This window comes from Pinus tabuliformis, chromosome X (assembly GCF_031772625.1).
Source record: "Pinus tabuliformis cultivar Carrire ecotype Pingquan chromosome X, CPIR1, whole genome shotgun sequence".
Taxonomy (NCBI): domain Eukaryota; kingdom Viridiplantae; phylum Streptophyta; class Pinopsida; order Pinales; family Pinaceae; genus Pinus; species Pinus tabuliformis.
Genome location: NC_142308.1, coordinates 781,356,126 through 781,372,254, shown reverse-complemented (window position 1 = coordinate 781,372,254; position 16,129 = coordinate 781,356,126). Strand labels below are relative to the sequence as shown.

At 38.0% G+C, this 16,129-nt stretch overlaps 1 pseudogene; it reads right to left on the bottom strand.

Annotated features, from left to right (window-relative positions):
* Positions 1-9,794: 9,794 nt before the first annotated feature.
* LOC149142184 (uncharacterized) overlaps positions 9,795-16,129 on the bottom strand; it is a 46,858-nt pseudogene continuing 40,523 nt past the window's right edge.

The following is a 16,129-nucleotide window of genomic DNA, read 5'->3' as shown; positions in this document are numbered from 1 at the left end:
TGCTCAACATCCTCATGCTGATCAACAATAACATATTGATGCCAAGATTGGTAGTCCTTGATAGTGTCCATGTGTTCCGCTGTGACATTTGTCTGAAACCTGAACCTTGCCTCCATAGCATCTGGGTACACTACTCAGGCTCCTCTATCGAACTTGTCTAAAAGCATGTGCATCATTGTCTTCAATGTGGTTGGACCAGCAACATAATTGTGCATGATGTTTGCACTGATAGGAAAGTTTGGGCTAGTGGCGGTGCACATCAACTCGTCGAAGTACGAGTCAAGCTCCCGTTGGACCTCCTTCTTTGTCTTCACTTCGGTGAGAGTCCCAAGTGATGGGATTGCATGTGTGTGCACCAAAACATCCATGCTGTTGAATACTCGTGCATGGGAAGCTTGTATGCTAGTGATGATCTGAGGTAGGTCTTCATAGTTTCGGATCTGACTCTGGATACATGCTTACAGCTCGATCGCATTGGCTCTCATCATATTTGGCAAGTGAAGTGGGGCTCCCTTGTACTTCATCTTCCATGCTTGTATGTTATCAACAACAGCATGTATGTTCTTCAAGATGCGTGCTTTTCTTGTACATCACTGCTGCCATTCGTGGAGATGGACGACTACTTGGTGCATGGTACCAAACTTGGAGTACAATGCTCGCATAACTGTGTCAAGGGAAAATACTTCATCTAGTATTTCCTTCTTGAGTTCAGCTCGGGCGGACATTGTCACCAAGTCTCCTCCTTTCTTAGCCACCTATCATTCCTTCTTCATCCGCTCATTCTCAGCTATGAGTAAATGAACACTTGAGCTAGTGGCTTCAGCATACACTACTTGTACGGGCACTGCTTTGTCTGTCTACACATGCTGCGCCCCCTGCTATATCTATTGCTATTGTGCTTCTTTCTCCCATTGGTGCAACTCTTGCTATTTCTGGAGTTTCTCCCTCAGCTCATGCAACCCCTTTTTTGCTTCTTCCATTCTCTTCTTATCCTTCCACCTTCACGTGATTCGCTTGTCACACTACTCCCTCTTTGCCTGAATAGCCATAATTGCTTGTTCTATAAGTGGATCTGCTCGAAACTTGCAACTTTGCTCCTCCTCGATGTTGTTGACAATATTCCTCTTCCCTTTATCATGCACAGGTATGATTGGCTCTACTGCCTCTGTTGCTGCTGCTACTGCTGCTACTGTTAGTGCTCTCCATGTTGCTGCTTCATGCTGTGTTGCTAACCACTCTACGATGAAGCTGACCTGTTCATTGGGTTTGGAGAAATTGTAACAATACCTCCATGAGTCTTCCTCAGCTCAATGAAATGCCCCATGGATCCAGTTGAATTGAACTCTCATGCATTGATAATTCACAATGCAATGTGGGTCATACGGGTTGAAGCTTTGAAGGTCGAACGGGTACTTCTTCATCTGTTATTCTTTGACATTCGCTTGCTTGATACTCTGGATATCATATAACCCAATATGCAATGGAAGAGTGGGCCAAGATGCATTCTTCTTCCATTGTAGTCTAGCTGTCAATCCTACTGAGATGTGATACACTACTTCCTGCATGACAAGTACATCCAAGGAAAACTTTGGCAGAACATGCGGAGGCTTCTCCACACTGAACATTCGGATGAAAGCACTGGACGGTGATGCATACCAATCTGCAATGCCTAACAACACCTCCATTTCTTCCTTTGACATGCAGGGTGGATCTTGTTCGAATATCATCCTATATACTGGGGTGAAAAAATGGTCGAACAGCCGTATGATTACTCCCCTGAAGCTACATTTAGACAACAACTTGAAATATGTGTTCACAACAGTCTCCGCAGGTGACCATGCCCACTCCAAGCCCGAGAACTCATGTCAGGCACAGACTGCATCTAGGATGTAGGTGGACATATAAATCTTTGCATGCATACCCTCGGGTGATTGTCGAGCCTTCATGACTTGTTCCTTCAGCTGATGAGCCAGTATGCCATACTAGTTGCATGGTCTTCCTTCTCTAGCCAATTGGTCCAATGCGATCACCCAACTCTAAGGAAAGGTTTCAGTGCTTTCTTGGCCACTCAGTCAACATGTGAATATGACCAAGTATTGGTACACCTTCCTCAATATCTTTGTCTTGTAGATCTGGTTGGGTGTCATCTTGAAACGAGCTGGCTCCTTTACCCAATCCTTCAGAATGTCTCTGGAGTTACCTCTACTGCTGGGAAAGTTGAATGGAGGACTCATGACAGTCATGAGCTCTGACATCTGATACATCTCATCATAATCTCGTGCCCAGAAGGTTTCAAGATTCGTCCCATTGACACTGCTCAAGGTCATCGTCTCAGGATCAGTGTGCGAGACGATCTAGTGAATCATGTTTGCGCATGGGAATGTGGGGTATCTACATGCAATCTGGTACAAGCTGGACTTATGAATGTTCACGTACACTTGATGGTCTTCGAGCTCTCCCCTAAAAGTGGCTACGAATGTTTCATTAACCTCTTTCCACTTCAGTTTAATGTCCTTTTCTAGATACATCTTCGTATCTTCATAGATTGACAGACTAGAGGACAGCTTCTCAACTGCTGCTCTAAATGCAACTTCATCAGTGTCCTGTGATATTGTTCTCTTGGAAGCCATTGAGACAGATGAACACTTGAAAGATTTGGAAATAAGCAGCATGCATGGCAAGAAATATGTCAATAGAAACAAAGCAAATCCAGGGAAGGACACAACAGATACCTGGGAAACTGATGAGAAAGATTACATAAATTTTACTGGGAGGCTGGGTGATTGGTTGCCAGAACTATGCAAAAGGCAGTATGGGCTGTCTGGTATGCAAGATTGGCTGATGGATCTACGAAATGCACAATCCAGTCAGGAAGCTAGCCACTAGGATTGCACAATTCACAATTCTAGATGGGAAGGACTACTGGCACAGGGACACATTTTTGCAATTTCTTGGGCCAAGCAACCACTGTCCTCTAGAAATGCAAAAACAATCCTGGAGGCTAGTGCTGGGAAGGAATGCACATTTCTGGATAGGAAGGTGAGCCTTCCTTCCCTAGATTACGCAATGTAGCCTTGGTGAAGGCAAAGCCCGGGCCAAGGTTGGCCCGACTCACTGGCAGGCAACTAAAAGCAAATAAAATAGTGAATTCATGGTGACACTAAGTGATATCAGAAGCGATTGAAAGTGCATGAAAGAAATGAATGAAATATTCAACAAACAGATCAACAAGCATGTGGGTGAGGCAGTTCGTTGGTTCGGCGAACGTCTGTGCAAAATAGTTTCATGCATGCGATAGCAGTGAGATAGCAACGAAAACTGAAACAGACCTAGGACAAGCTAGTACACATGTAAAGGACAACAAGCATTCAAAGAAATCAAGAAAACAACACTCACACAAGCAAATACATAATAAGTGACAGAAATGCTGAAAAAGACAAGTTGAGGCCACTTACTTGTGAATAACTGAGCCGAATGTGTCAAAGAGTCCTGGATGTGTTGTAAGATGTCAGAGCTCCAAGATCAATGTGAATGAATGAGCTATGATGCATCGAATAAATAAGTTTGGTCTCATGACGCGCATGCCACAAATCTAGGAAAAAATGACCCTTGGTGGGAAACTTCTAAAACAACTTTGCATGTGACCCCCGATTGCTAAAAATAGCTCCCTGAATCATGGGATTCCTTTTGCATGTTGTCTCTTGCTATTCCGAGAAGAGAAAATCATGCATGCATGCAAGTCTCCTTGGTCCCGGATGGAACTGGTCAATCAGACTATTCATGCATGTAGATTGGTAAAAATGTGCATTCTTGGCTGGGAGTTGGGCTAACTTCCCAAGAGGATTGCGTAATTTCTAGGCAAAGCAGCTGACTTCTGCCCATATTTGCACAAATCATGGGCTGAGTAGCCCTGCTGGGGAAATTTGCGCAAATCCTATTGGGAGTGTTGGCTAGCAGGATTGTGCAATCCTGGAGCCTAGCAGGATGTTAGAGAGGATTGCACAGTTTTTGGAGGGAAGGTTGTCTGCCCTCCAGAAATGCGCAAATTTCAAGGGGAAGCTACTCAACCTACAACTGGACCAAGTCTGGGTGAAAAACCAGTGAGGGGAATGGATCGACTGTGATCGACAGGCTGCCTTTGTGCGAGGAAAACACTGAAGCTTGAGTACTTGACGAAGTAAGACAAAGTGTTGTGAAAGGTTCGTAGGGAGGCTCCAAAACAGGCTAAGGAAAAATTTTGGAGGGTGGTTGTAGCTGCTACAAAAACTTCCTTGGTAATTTAATTTAATTTAAACTTATTATATATTATATATATATATATATATATATATATATATATATATATATATATATATATATATATATATATATATATATATATATATTCTCAATAATTTTTTTTTTTCTTAAACTCTAATTTTTTAATTTTTTTTCATTTGTTTTTTACTTTATATATATATATATATATATATATATATATATATATATATCTTTTTTTTTTCTATATATATTTATAATAATTTTTTTCTTTTTCTTTTTGAAAAGCTACAACCTTAGTGAAACGTGGTTATTCACCTCTTTGGGGTATAATATAAAATATATGTCCACTTATGTGCCTTTGACTTGGTGAATTTTCTCCACGTAAAAAGTAAAACTTACCATTCACATAAAGAGATTTCATATTCCTTTTGTTCTTATTTTACCTTCAAATACCATGGGCAATTACCATGGGTTTCTGAAACCACGAGCTTGTAAACCACTTAATGAATAATCAAAATAATATTATCTACTCTTCCTTCTCTTATATATAGTTTTAAGATATTTGGAAAGATCCCCTTTTGACTTTATCATGCACTTTTTATCAATAATGTAGATCTCTCTCTCTCTCTCTCTCTCTCTCTCTCTCTCTCTCTATATATATATATATATATATATATATACATATATGTATATGTATATGAATGTTTTCCTTCACAATTTACATTGACTATATTTTTTTTACTAGAATCATTGAAATGTCAATGGCTAAAGGCCTTATTTTTTTTTTCAATTATATATATATATATATATATATATATATATATATATATATATATATATAACTCTTTTATTTTATAATATTTTTTCCAATTCTTTTTTTTTACTTTTTTTTTAAAGTGGCCAAGGGCTTGATCGAAATGGAGAAACTCCAACTCATGTAGAGAAACACTTTAATTGCGATGAAAAGTTGATGGCCAAAGGTCAGGATCTGCTAACGTGGATCTGATACCAATGTAATGACTAAAAGTCGTATACACAACAAAAATATTTAAAATACTTCAAAGATGTAAATTTCCATTGTAAGATGTGTAACAATATATTGAATATTGTATAAGAATTGATATGAGATATAATATGATTACAAATGAGAATGAGGGTCTGCTTATATACCCTAGGTAGGTGTCCTTTCATGAATGGTCATGTCTCTAAGACATTTCTCTTCATATCTAACTAACTAACCATTAGTTAATTAATTATCATTTATTATTATTAGATTTATATTTATTTTTAATATATTTATATGAATTATATTCATAACATTATTTTTCTTTCACATGCCGCTTCCATCTGTCGCGTAAATGTAGTTGACCATGCATTCTGTCGAGTGGAAATTGTTTCCACTTGAGATAAGTCAATACTCGATACAGAGGTGAGAGTTAACTCTTATAACCATTGTGTATTCTAGATTTTAGATGAGATTCACAAATGAACTATTATAAATACATAGATGACGTTAATATTTGTGTTATTTCCAAGTTTATAGGGATACTCACTGAGTTTAAAGTAGTAAATATTTGAATTCGCTTAGCTCTCAAGGATAATTTGTAAGTGATTCTTCTAACACACTTCTGGAAATCAAAACTAGGTAAATATATAGATACTCTTCTTTATCTTTCAAGACTTTTAAATGTAAAATCATCATGGTTCTTATTCGACTATTGCGCATATTCAGGACATTCATGTAATTACTAGAATTATAGGAAAAAAGGTTTTTCTCCCACTTAAAACCCTAGGTTTTCTAGCCACAAAAGGGTTCTTTTCATTTATAGTTTTCGCATCATGATTTACTTATGGTGGTTCTAGTTTTTATTTATCAACTGGTGCTTTCTTTTTTCAGCTTACCAAAACATTCTGAGCCTGTTCTGTTGATATTATTTTTATTGCCTTTCCATTTTCAAAATTTTCCTTTTAGCTAAATGTAGAACTTTTGGCCTTAGTGTCTAAGAGAAATATTTTAATGTTCTTTCCTCTAGGGTTTAAATTACCTGCTCTTCTAAATATAATTTTTTTACAAAAGTTTCCTCATAAACTTGTTTGATTCTCTTGTATATTCATTTAACCAATCTTTTTCTCTTTCTTATGCAGAGGAGGTTTTTTGCAAAATAATCAACAACCATACAAGGTACTACTCTTTTCCTCTTTTGAGTAAAACCCTAGTTCATAGTATAAAATCTTTTATAGGTTATTACTAACCCATTCATGATATTTATTGTGTTTTTGTTCTAATTATGACATGTATTTACTAATTAAATTACTCTTGAGCATGCTTAAGGAAACAACACTGGTGGCAATTGAAGTTCTATTTCCGGGTTTTTAAATTTTAATGTTCGAATTGTGCCTTCTTTAGGTTAGAAAAAAATTTCAAACCCTCTAGCTCCTCTTTAGGAAAAGGAAAACTTATTTATATATGAAGACAATGTTTACTTCTGTTGTCTTTCCTTATTTTACCATGTCACACCTAGCAAGGAAATACCATTCTTATGAGCTAAAGATGTTTTATGTTAATAACAAACTTTTTTTCCCAATTCAAGACCTTGTATTTTTTCGAAATATTTCTTTGGAACATTTTCTCATATATACTTAGATAAGTTTACTATGACTAGATTATGCCATTATATATGTTATTAGAAAACGTTCATTTTTTTGTTTAAAAAGAGAATAGACCTCGTAGAGGCGATTACTTTTTATTTTCTCAAACTATGGTTTTAATATATTTATATATCCTATATTGTTTCTTTACTATCTTTTTCCAATTCATTCCATATGGCTCTACATCAAGATACCTCTCTTGTCATTGTTAGTAACTGTATGAGTATTCATTGTTGCACATTTTTTACTTTAGTTCTTCTTTCTTTTTCTTTAGAATATTTACTATTACTGTGCTTACCTAAATTATATTTCTATAATACTTCTCTCTCTCTCTCTCTCTCACACACACACACACATATATAATTAATTTTTTTTTGCATATATATGAATAGAATACAATGGTTATTGAATTTATTCACGTTGATAAAGGAATGAAATCTTCTTTATTTTACAATTCGTCTATATGCTTCTACATAACCGTCTAATTTTTCTCTACAATTACCTTCTATATCATTCTATTCTAACTACATTTTCGTTTTTTCTATTTAGTTGTTCTCATGCCACATATCATTATGGTTTTATATACAACCTACTCTTAGGTTTCTAATATCAATACTCTACTACTGAATTCAAACTGTATTTAAATAAAAGAAATTATTGTCTCTATATTATTTAAGTTATTATTTTCTTTGATAATACCCACGTATAGAAATGGAACATAAACAAAACATTCCCTGCTTGGTCTTAATAACATAATACATTATTCCTTTCATTCTTCAAACCAATCTAAAGAATAATGAACTAGTTAGGGACAAAATGAACAAGTTTTTTTAATATTCTAAATAATAATAAGAAAATATTAAAGTTGGAGACATTGACTTGAAAAATTTTCCAGGGAAAATAAGAATCAAGTACTTGGCTCCTCCCAACCTTGATACAACCACTACTAGTACCCCCGAGCAACTAGGCCTGCAATTTTTTTCTTCAGTCTATTACTTTTTGCTTCTCTTCAATCTCTCCAATTCTGCTCTTAGAAAATTGTGAGACAAAAGCAAGTAAAATTAAAAATATATTATCCATCTACCACATGTGACAGGTAGTTAACTACTCATTAATGAACTCTTGTTTCCCGCTCTTGAGAACAACTTCATGTCTTCTAGGAAATATTTAATTGACCAATATGATAATTTTAAAATTAAATCTAATTACCTAGATTAGATGCCTAGGACTTGTTGATGGATAATAATATTTTTATTTCAAGTTTCTGCGAACATCATCTTTGTGTAAATCATTTTTCAGATTCATGTCACATTTGGTAGTTGTAGTAATCGATGTTTTGAACCAGCAATGATGGTTCATCATTAGGATAATATATTTTCCAAAATAAAATTGCAGTTTATTCCCCTCTTCCAACCATTAATTTCCTAGTTTTGTTTTTATTTATAGAATAAAAACATAATTACAACTTTATAAACATTGTTAGCCTCTCTCATAAAACAATAATAAATCCAAAAAAAAAAAAAATTAAATATTCCAAGTTAGGAATTTGTGCCTAACTCTTGGGTTGTTCCTCTAAGATAGGAGTTAGTTTAGGTGACTCCTATATTGGTGTGTGTCTGGTGAGAAATTATCTCAACCAAAGGAGAAATTATCTCAACCAAAAGTGTCTAAGATAGCACGCAATATCTTGAGAACACTGTCTCTCATCTATTTATTTGTAACACTATATTCAATTATTTTAATGAATAAAAATATGAGAGAGAATACCTGAGGAAGCCATGAGGCTGAAGCATTTTCTACCAATATTTTGTGTCTGGTTTTTATGTGTGTTTTTCTATAATCTATTTGAGTTAATTTCATTTTCAATATGTGGTATCGGAGCTGCGTCTTGGTTCTATGTATTTTTCACTGTTGAGAGAATTTGTCGTACGCTCTGTCTCGGATGAGAGCCATGGTGATATTTGTGAGCTCCATGACATGAAATCGTAGATTAGTGGTGTTTAATGTTATTCCCTTGATGGCTGCAAGCTTCCTAGGCCGGCCTAGCTGCTTAGGAGTAATCAAAAGTTCTGCGGTGTGATTGTTGTTGCGTTTTTATTTGACATTGAAGGAACTATTGCGTGGGAGAAATCCATTCAATACTGAGGCAATTTGCGGCAAAGGGCATCTACAGTGAGAATAGAGTGGTAAGTTCACTAAAAGAAACCCCTTGATGGTGCTTTATAAATGTCTACATTTCTAGCAAAGCCAACAGATCTGGTTCTTTGAGCGTGTCCTGTTATTCTTTGACCTGTGCTAAGCGACAAGAAGTTGTTGGATGGATGGAGATTTTTTATTTGTTGCACAATTAATTGCATTTTGTTGTTTGAGATAGAATTCCACTGTTAGTTTTTTGCATAAATGACATAATTGTTACAGAGATTCCATGTGAAAGAAATACCAAACCAGTTTTGATCCATGTGCACCACGCTCTGTGACAAAATAAATCTCGACTGAATCCCCAAGCAAATCTTGCCAATTTTTTGAGTGAATTTCCCAACATAATCCCCTCAGTGTAATTCTCTTGGTGGTCCTCAGTGTCTATCCCCGTGGTTCAATAGTGTCTCGCTTGTATGAAACAGTGGGTTACAGCTGGTCGGATTCCTAGTGTGGATTTCTGGTTATTTGTATTCTCAATTGATGTTGTTAAGAGTGTTATTCAAGCAGGACTTCAAACACACCCCCGTACACACCAAACATAACAACATTTCCAGGTACTTCCCTTCGTAAAGTCAGAATAAGACCCTCGAAAAACCCTCTAGCGTATCTGAATCCACAGTTATCATTGCATTTGATTATCTGTCCAAAAAGCTATTGTGGTGTGCAACATTTTTGGCCCTTGAATTCTATTCAAGTATTGTCGAAATCCAATTATGTGTCTGCCATCCAAGCTGTGCAATTGTTGAATATTGATCTGAATTGTAGTGGAGTGTTGTGGCTATTGCTTTATTAACATATATTGGGACCTTGCAATTTTTAGCCAAATTGATGGCGTCGGATGGGCGTGCATCGACACTAAGCATCGCCTTCTCTTTTGGCTTGCCAATGTATATGCGAGCATAATATGTGTTCACCACTCTTTCTGTGATTCGTATCATTCGCACTTCATATCCAAGAGTTCCCACTAAATCTCTCATCAACTAAAATGGATTTGGACGCCCCCCTTTCTCATCTTCGTGTAATGCATCTATAAGCTTTCCAATAGAAAATTCACCAAAAATAATTGGCGGCAAGAGGTTTCCACCACAAGCAATTATGAGGAAATTGTTGGATTTCGAAACCGCCAGAGAAGACCATGTTCAATAAAGCTGATTTGATCGACCTCAGATTCTTTTGCTTCATTTATGGGTGTTTTTAACTGGTCAGATGAATGCCATAAGTTTGATGATCCTGATAACCCCTGCTTTCTCAGTTGTCGATGTTTCACTAGCTCAGTGTCAACCACATGGGCCTCCACATAATCACCATCATTCTCATCCCATTGATTTGAGCGACCACGGGAAGAATTATCAGAGGAAGCGGAGGAGCTGTTACAAAGCACCACCAACCTTTGTTGTGATTGAGATTGACCCTTCTTTTTGCTACCCTCAAATTAATTCCACAGATTTTCATAATTTGTGTTAGAGTCGGTCTAGTAGCCCTCCGTCAGCGATCAAAACTCTTTGCATTTCATTAGTATGTGTCTCATCAGTGTCCTCTTATTTCATTTCATTAGGCATGCCATAACCCTGATGGAGGAGCTTGTGTCTTTTATTCCCCTCTTGGCACTGCTGGTTCAAGTTGTTTCAGTCAATAAATGCTCTACAGGATCATTTGTCTTGTCTTGAAAGTCAAGGTCCTAGGTCTAAGGTTTAGTCCAATTTGTCTTTGAGGTCATGTTTTTAAGGTCAATAAATGCCCAGCAGGTCAGAGGGATGTCTATCAAAGCATCACTTCAAAGGATTTCATATTGTACAGCTAATTTTTACCTTGAATTCAAAAACCCTGTTTTTGAAGACAAGGTCATTTTCTCATTTTTTGTAAAATTGATAAAAATTCAAACTCTTCGGAAGTCAGCATGCGACCCTCGTCCCCTTTGCCAAGACTCCTCAGAAGCTACCTCTGCAAAAATTTTCAAGAAAAAGCATCATTTCAACCAATTTCAGGACAAAAGGAAACCATAAGTCAGCAGCATTTAAATTTTGAAAAGTGTCATGTTATAAACATTAGAAAGTGGGTTTGAGGGGAAATTAATTCAAATCAAGTTTATAAAAGCCCCCCTCCCTTCATTTTATCATTATTTGCCTCCAAGACTCCAAGAGCAAGTGTGAAAGGCGACTTAGTGAAAAAACTGGGCGAAATTGCTGTGAGAACCCGCGCGCTACGCATCAGGATTTGCGCGCTACACGTTGGGCAGGCGCTACGTGTCGGGGCAGTCATCGCAGTGGGAAAAAGACACAGGCGCTACGCGTTGGGCGCGCGCTACGCGTCAGGACCCGCGCGCTACGCGTTGGGGTTTACACACAGAAAAATTGCCTTCAAACCTCAAATCGACCCCAAATCTCTTCAAGGTTGCAGGTAGGCCTCCAAACATCAAAGTATATTGCTTGCTAAAGCTTGAATGAGCATTTAAATGTCATCATTTTGAAATGAGAAGTTCATGTGTATTTTGCTTACAAATGTCAAAGTGCAAGTAAGGCTAGGGTTTTGCTTTTACTGCTCAAGGTTATCCCTTTTCACCCCCATTTTTTCCCCACATCCCATTACCATCTCCCTTATCATTTTCACCTAATCTCCCTAACAAAAATACCAAAAGCCTTAAAACCCTACCCCTATCCCTAAAATTCAATAACATAACCCTAAACCCTACTTCCCGTAAAACCCCTGCAAATTATAATTGTATGATGTTGTATATGTCATGATTCCTTCCCTAAATCCCCTTTTACTTATATTTTCCCTCAGTTCCCTCAAAAGTATCCCTTCCCTAACATCTCCCTTGTGTTATTTGTCCCCTTGAAGCAACATTTCAATAGTTAAAACAACAGGTTTTTGAGCAGAAGCAGCAGTACGTTTCAGCCACTTTGCTCTTGAAACCATGTCAGAAACCGAAACCGACTATGAGCAAAGTGATGACCGTGAGTCAACACCAGAGGTTGAGGTACAAAGGAGGCCTCACAGGGGTGGTAAGGGTGGTCACTATGTGAGAGAGGAGCCCACCTCTTTGACCTATTTACAGGCTTGTCCACTTGCAGTCACATGTTTCCGCCATCAATCATGTTATGAATTTTGCGAGAGGATTTCTCAAATTCAACACCATAGGGAATTGGTCCGCTTGTTTGTTTTGCATTTGCATGACGGGCATGTGAATCTTGCAGGGGTGGATTTTACATTGTCACCTGAGGTTGTTGCTCAAGCAATAGGGATACCCAATGTTGGAGAAGAGTGGAACAAGCGCAAAATGTTGGACAGATTTCAGTATGAGCCCTACATTAAACCTGTGTACATGAGGCACATGACTGGTGTATTTCCTTTTAGATTTTTGAAGGATGAGTATGCTCCCTTAATGAGGCTCATCATTCGCTATTTCACCTGTGAGGGTAGATTTTCACGTTTGTATTCGTACCATATCCGCTTGTTGATGCATTTCACACAGGTACGGATGATGAACATACCATTTTTAATGTGCCGGAATATTGAGAGGATGGTGCCCTTGATGCAGAGAAAGAGCCCAGCACAACAACACAGGAGCATCTTTCATTATGGTTTGATCAAGCTTGTGGTCATACATCAGTTGGCCCAGCAGGGTATCCCATGGGAGGATTTCATCTCTCGAGATTTATTCACAGCACCACCACCCCCTGAGGTTGTTCATGAGGAGGGAGGATCATCACAGCAGTATGACATCCCTGAGCCCAGACATGTCAGCTCCCCTCCATTGGTCACATATCAGAGAGGCCACAAGGCCTTATTTGCATCAGCTTGGCGAGTATTTTCTCCACACCAGGTGGAAGGGGTCTCGCCATCTTCATCAGCACCGCGAGTGTTATCTCCACATCAGGTGGAAGGGGCCTCATTTCCGACAGCAGCACAGGTATCAGAGAGGGGCAAACAACCCATGATTGAGTAGGGATTGTCAGGTGATCCAGATATCGACATCATTGATCTTGACACTGTTCTCCTAGCACGGAGCTTCACAAGATCATTCAGCAAAAGGAGGCTGAAAATTGCTTGTTGCAAGAAAAATTAGAGATGGCACAATGGACGATTACATATTTGGAGCAGCGCAACAAGAAATTAGAAGATGAGCACACTCTTGATGAGTTGCGGAGGATCCATGAAGACCGCAACTTGGCTCGTAAGAGACCCAGTGATTTGGTACCCATTGAGCGAGAGGCTATGCTTCTCTGGGTCAATGCTCATTTGGAGAGGTTGCTGGCCAAGGCCAACAAAGATAAGGACCTGCTCCGGAACATGAAGAACCACTATTGGGCCCGAATGCACGTATGCAAGGCGAGAATGAAGGTGCTCCAAGGACAGTTGGCCAAAGCACTAAAACGAAGAAAAAGGACCGATCCCCTCCACATATTGGCTGAGGCTTTCCTGAAGGAGCATTATGCTAAATGACTCAACTCCAGCACAAATTTCAGAAAATTTTGGGCATTTTTGGTCACTTGTGAATTTTTTGGGCTAAAAACAAGTTTTCTTCACCAACGCGTAGCGCGCCGCGCGCGACCCTTAAGATGGGCAACTCCATTTCAGGAAAACTCAGCATTTTTGGATTTTTCATGCAAAAATACACTTTCTCAGCAATTTTCAAGAAATTTCACCAAGTTTTGAGCCTCCAGAAGGTCAAAAAACATGCAAAAAATGACTTTCTGCCACTTTTTTGACACAAAGGAAGCAGTCTTGGGAGATTGCAATTTTGGAGGGGCAAATGGACACTAAATTCAGAAATTCTACTTGGGTTGGAAAGTAGACATCCAGACCATTCCAACAAGCCCACTTTTGCCTCATTTGGACACCTAGAAGTGCCTCAAAAGTTTCTCCAAAGGCGCACTACGGGTTCAGAATCAGGGCGCTACGCGTTGGGCAATTTTCACAGGAATGCACCTACAGCTCAGTAAAACGCAGTTTTGATTGGATTTGAATTTTTGGAGTGGATTTTGATCCTCCTTGTTGTAAATTATGTAATTTTATGATATTTTGACACTCATTTATCTCTTCTAGAAGATTCATTCATGAGATAGGCAAAAATTTAATGAATGAATTGGTTTCCTAGCTTATAGAGGCAAGTTGTTTTGACTGCCTAGTTTTCAGTGCTCAGTTTAGAATTGGTTGAAACAGCTCCTAGGATAGTGAGCTCAACCCCTAGAGGCAAGGAAAGATGTTAGATTGCCTATATTATGTACTTTCTTGGTCATTTTCATGGTTGGACTCTTGAGGGAGAAAGATTCTATTGTATTACTCATTGTATCTCTGCAATTTTGGAAAAGGAAGAAAGACCAGGGTTTTGCAGTCCTTTTTGGAATTCCTGTGGTTACACGTATTGATTGTGTGTTTCTCTTTGTACTTGTAAGTTTTTTATGTGATTCATATTCTTACTTTTCCTTCTACAAATTAGGCAAATGAAGTGTTAAAGTAGAATTCATGATTGCCATGCTCTGCTTTTAAGTTTGCTTAATATCAATGTTTTCATCTGTTTAAGGATAACTCAAGGTGTTTACTTGCTCCCCTTAGCTCCTCACCAGTCATTCTTACCCATCTGACTCTTTCAAAGGCATCAATACAGTCTCCTACCTTGCCCCAAAGAACCCCCTGCAAAAACCGTGTCCAATCCCCGCACCCAAAATTGCCTTTCCCCGATTTTCCACCAAAATCCTAAAAATCTCAAATAAAACCTTTTATCAGTTTACTAGCCTAAAATCAGTGTTCTTTATTGGTTATCTCCTCCCTTTGAAGATCTTTGCTGGGATATACCGGAGAGAGCCCTCTCCTGCCTCGTAGGGCTAGCTACGAGGCTAAGTGGTTTGATGTTGCCTTGGAGTTTGCCTTTCTCAGCCTGAGGTGAAATTTCAAGCGCTAACAATTTGCACAGACAGGAGATGTACTGCGTTAATAGCGTGAAAAAGGAGAACTATTGACACCATTATTGCAGAAGATCGCAGGCTCATAAAATACTGCAGAGTTGTGAAGCGTATATGTGAAGGAAGTGACATATTTTAAAAAAAAGACTAATTATACTTGCCAGCATTCACCAAATTGCAACCAGTTTGTTCCAGTCAGTCAGCCAGCGTTCCAACCAGTTTGTGTGCCAACATTTTAAGGTAATTTCCAGCGTTCCACTCAGCGTTAATGATTGGTGAAATTAAAAAGTGGAGTTGGTAATTGGAGTTTTTTTTTAAATTGTAATTGTGATTTGCAATTAAAATCATATTTTATTCGGAGGAATAATATGAGTGCGAGAGGAATGAATATGGTTTTATGACCATAAGTGAATGTTTTTTTTTTTAAAAAGGAGCTTCGACATGTGTTGAAATTTCCCAGTGAGTGGATTTACTTGACATGAAATTGGAGATGCATTTTTATATGCATGAAAGTGGTGAGATTGTGAGTTGGAAGGATAGTTTTTCGCTCTGTGTAATTGAAGAAATAAGGAATGTTTCCATTTGTATTTGGAGCGATAAGGTGCATTACATTTTGTAAATTTGAAGAATATTTTGTGGAGATACAAGTGTCTTATTTTGTATTTGGAGTGATAAGGGAAAGTTGTTGTAATTCAAAGTATTGTTTTACTTTGAGAGGGATCGTGTCACTATCCATTCAGATTTTGAAGGCGAGGTGTTTGAAAGGGTTGTCAGCTTGGAATTATCATTGCTTCAGATGTACTCAGTGATTAATAAAGATATCATTTTTTTGGTGTTTATGTGTCCTAGATCCACCTGAAATTGAATAAGGAGATAAGGTACACTATGTGTGTTTGATGACGCATGTGTTTTATGGCTTCATGTTTTTTATTTTTGATTTGTGTCTAGTTTTGACACATAAATGATCTCATTTAACACACATGACGTTCAATGCAAGCAAGCACAACACTTGTAACAAAATAGCATCAATAAAGGATAATTAAGTTCAAAACATGCATTTGCATCACTACAACAAATAATCAAAGTTTTCAACATCGATATTCTACCTCAACAAACAA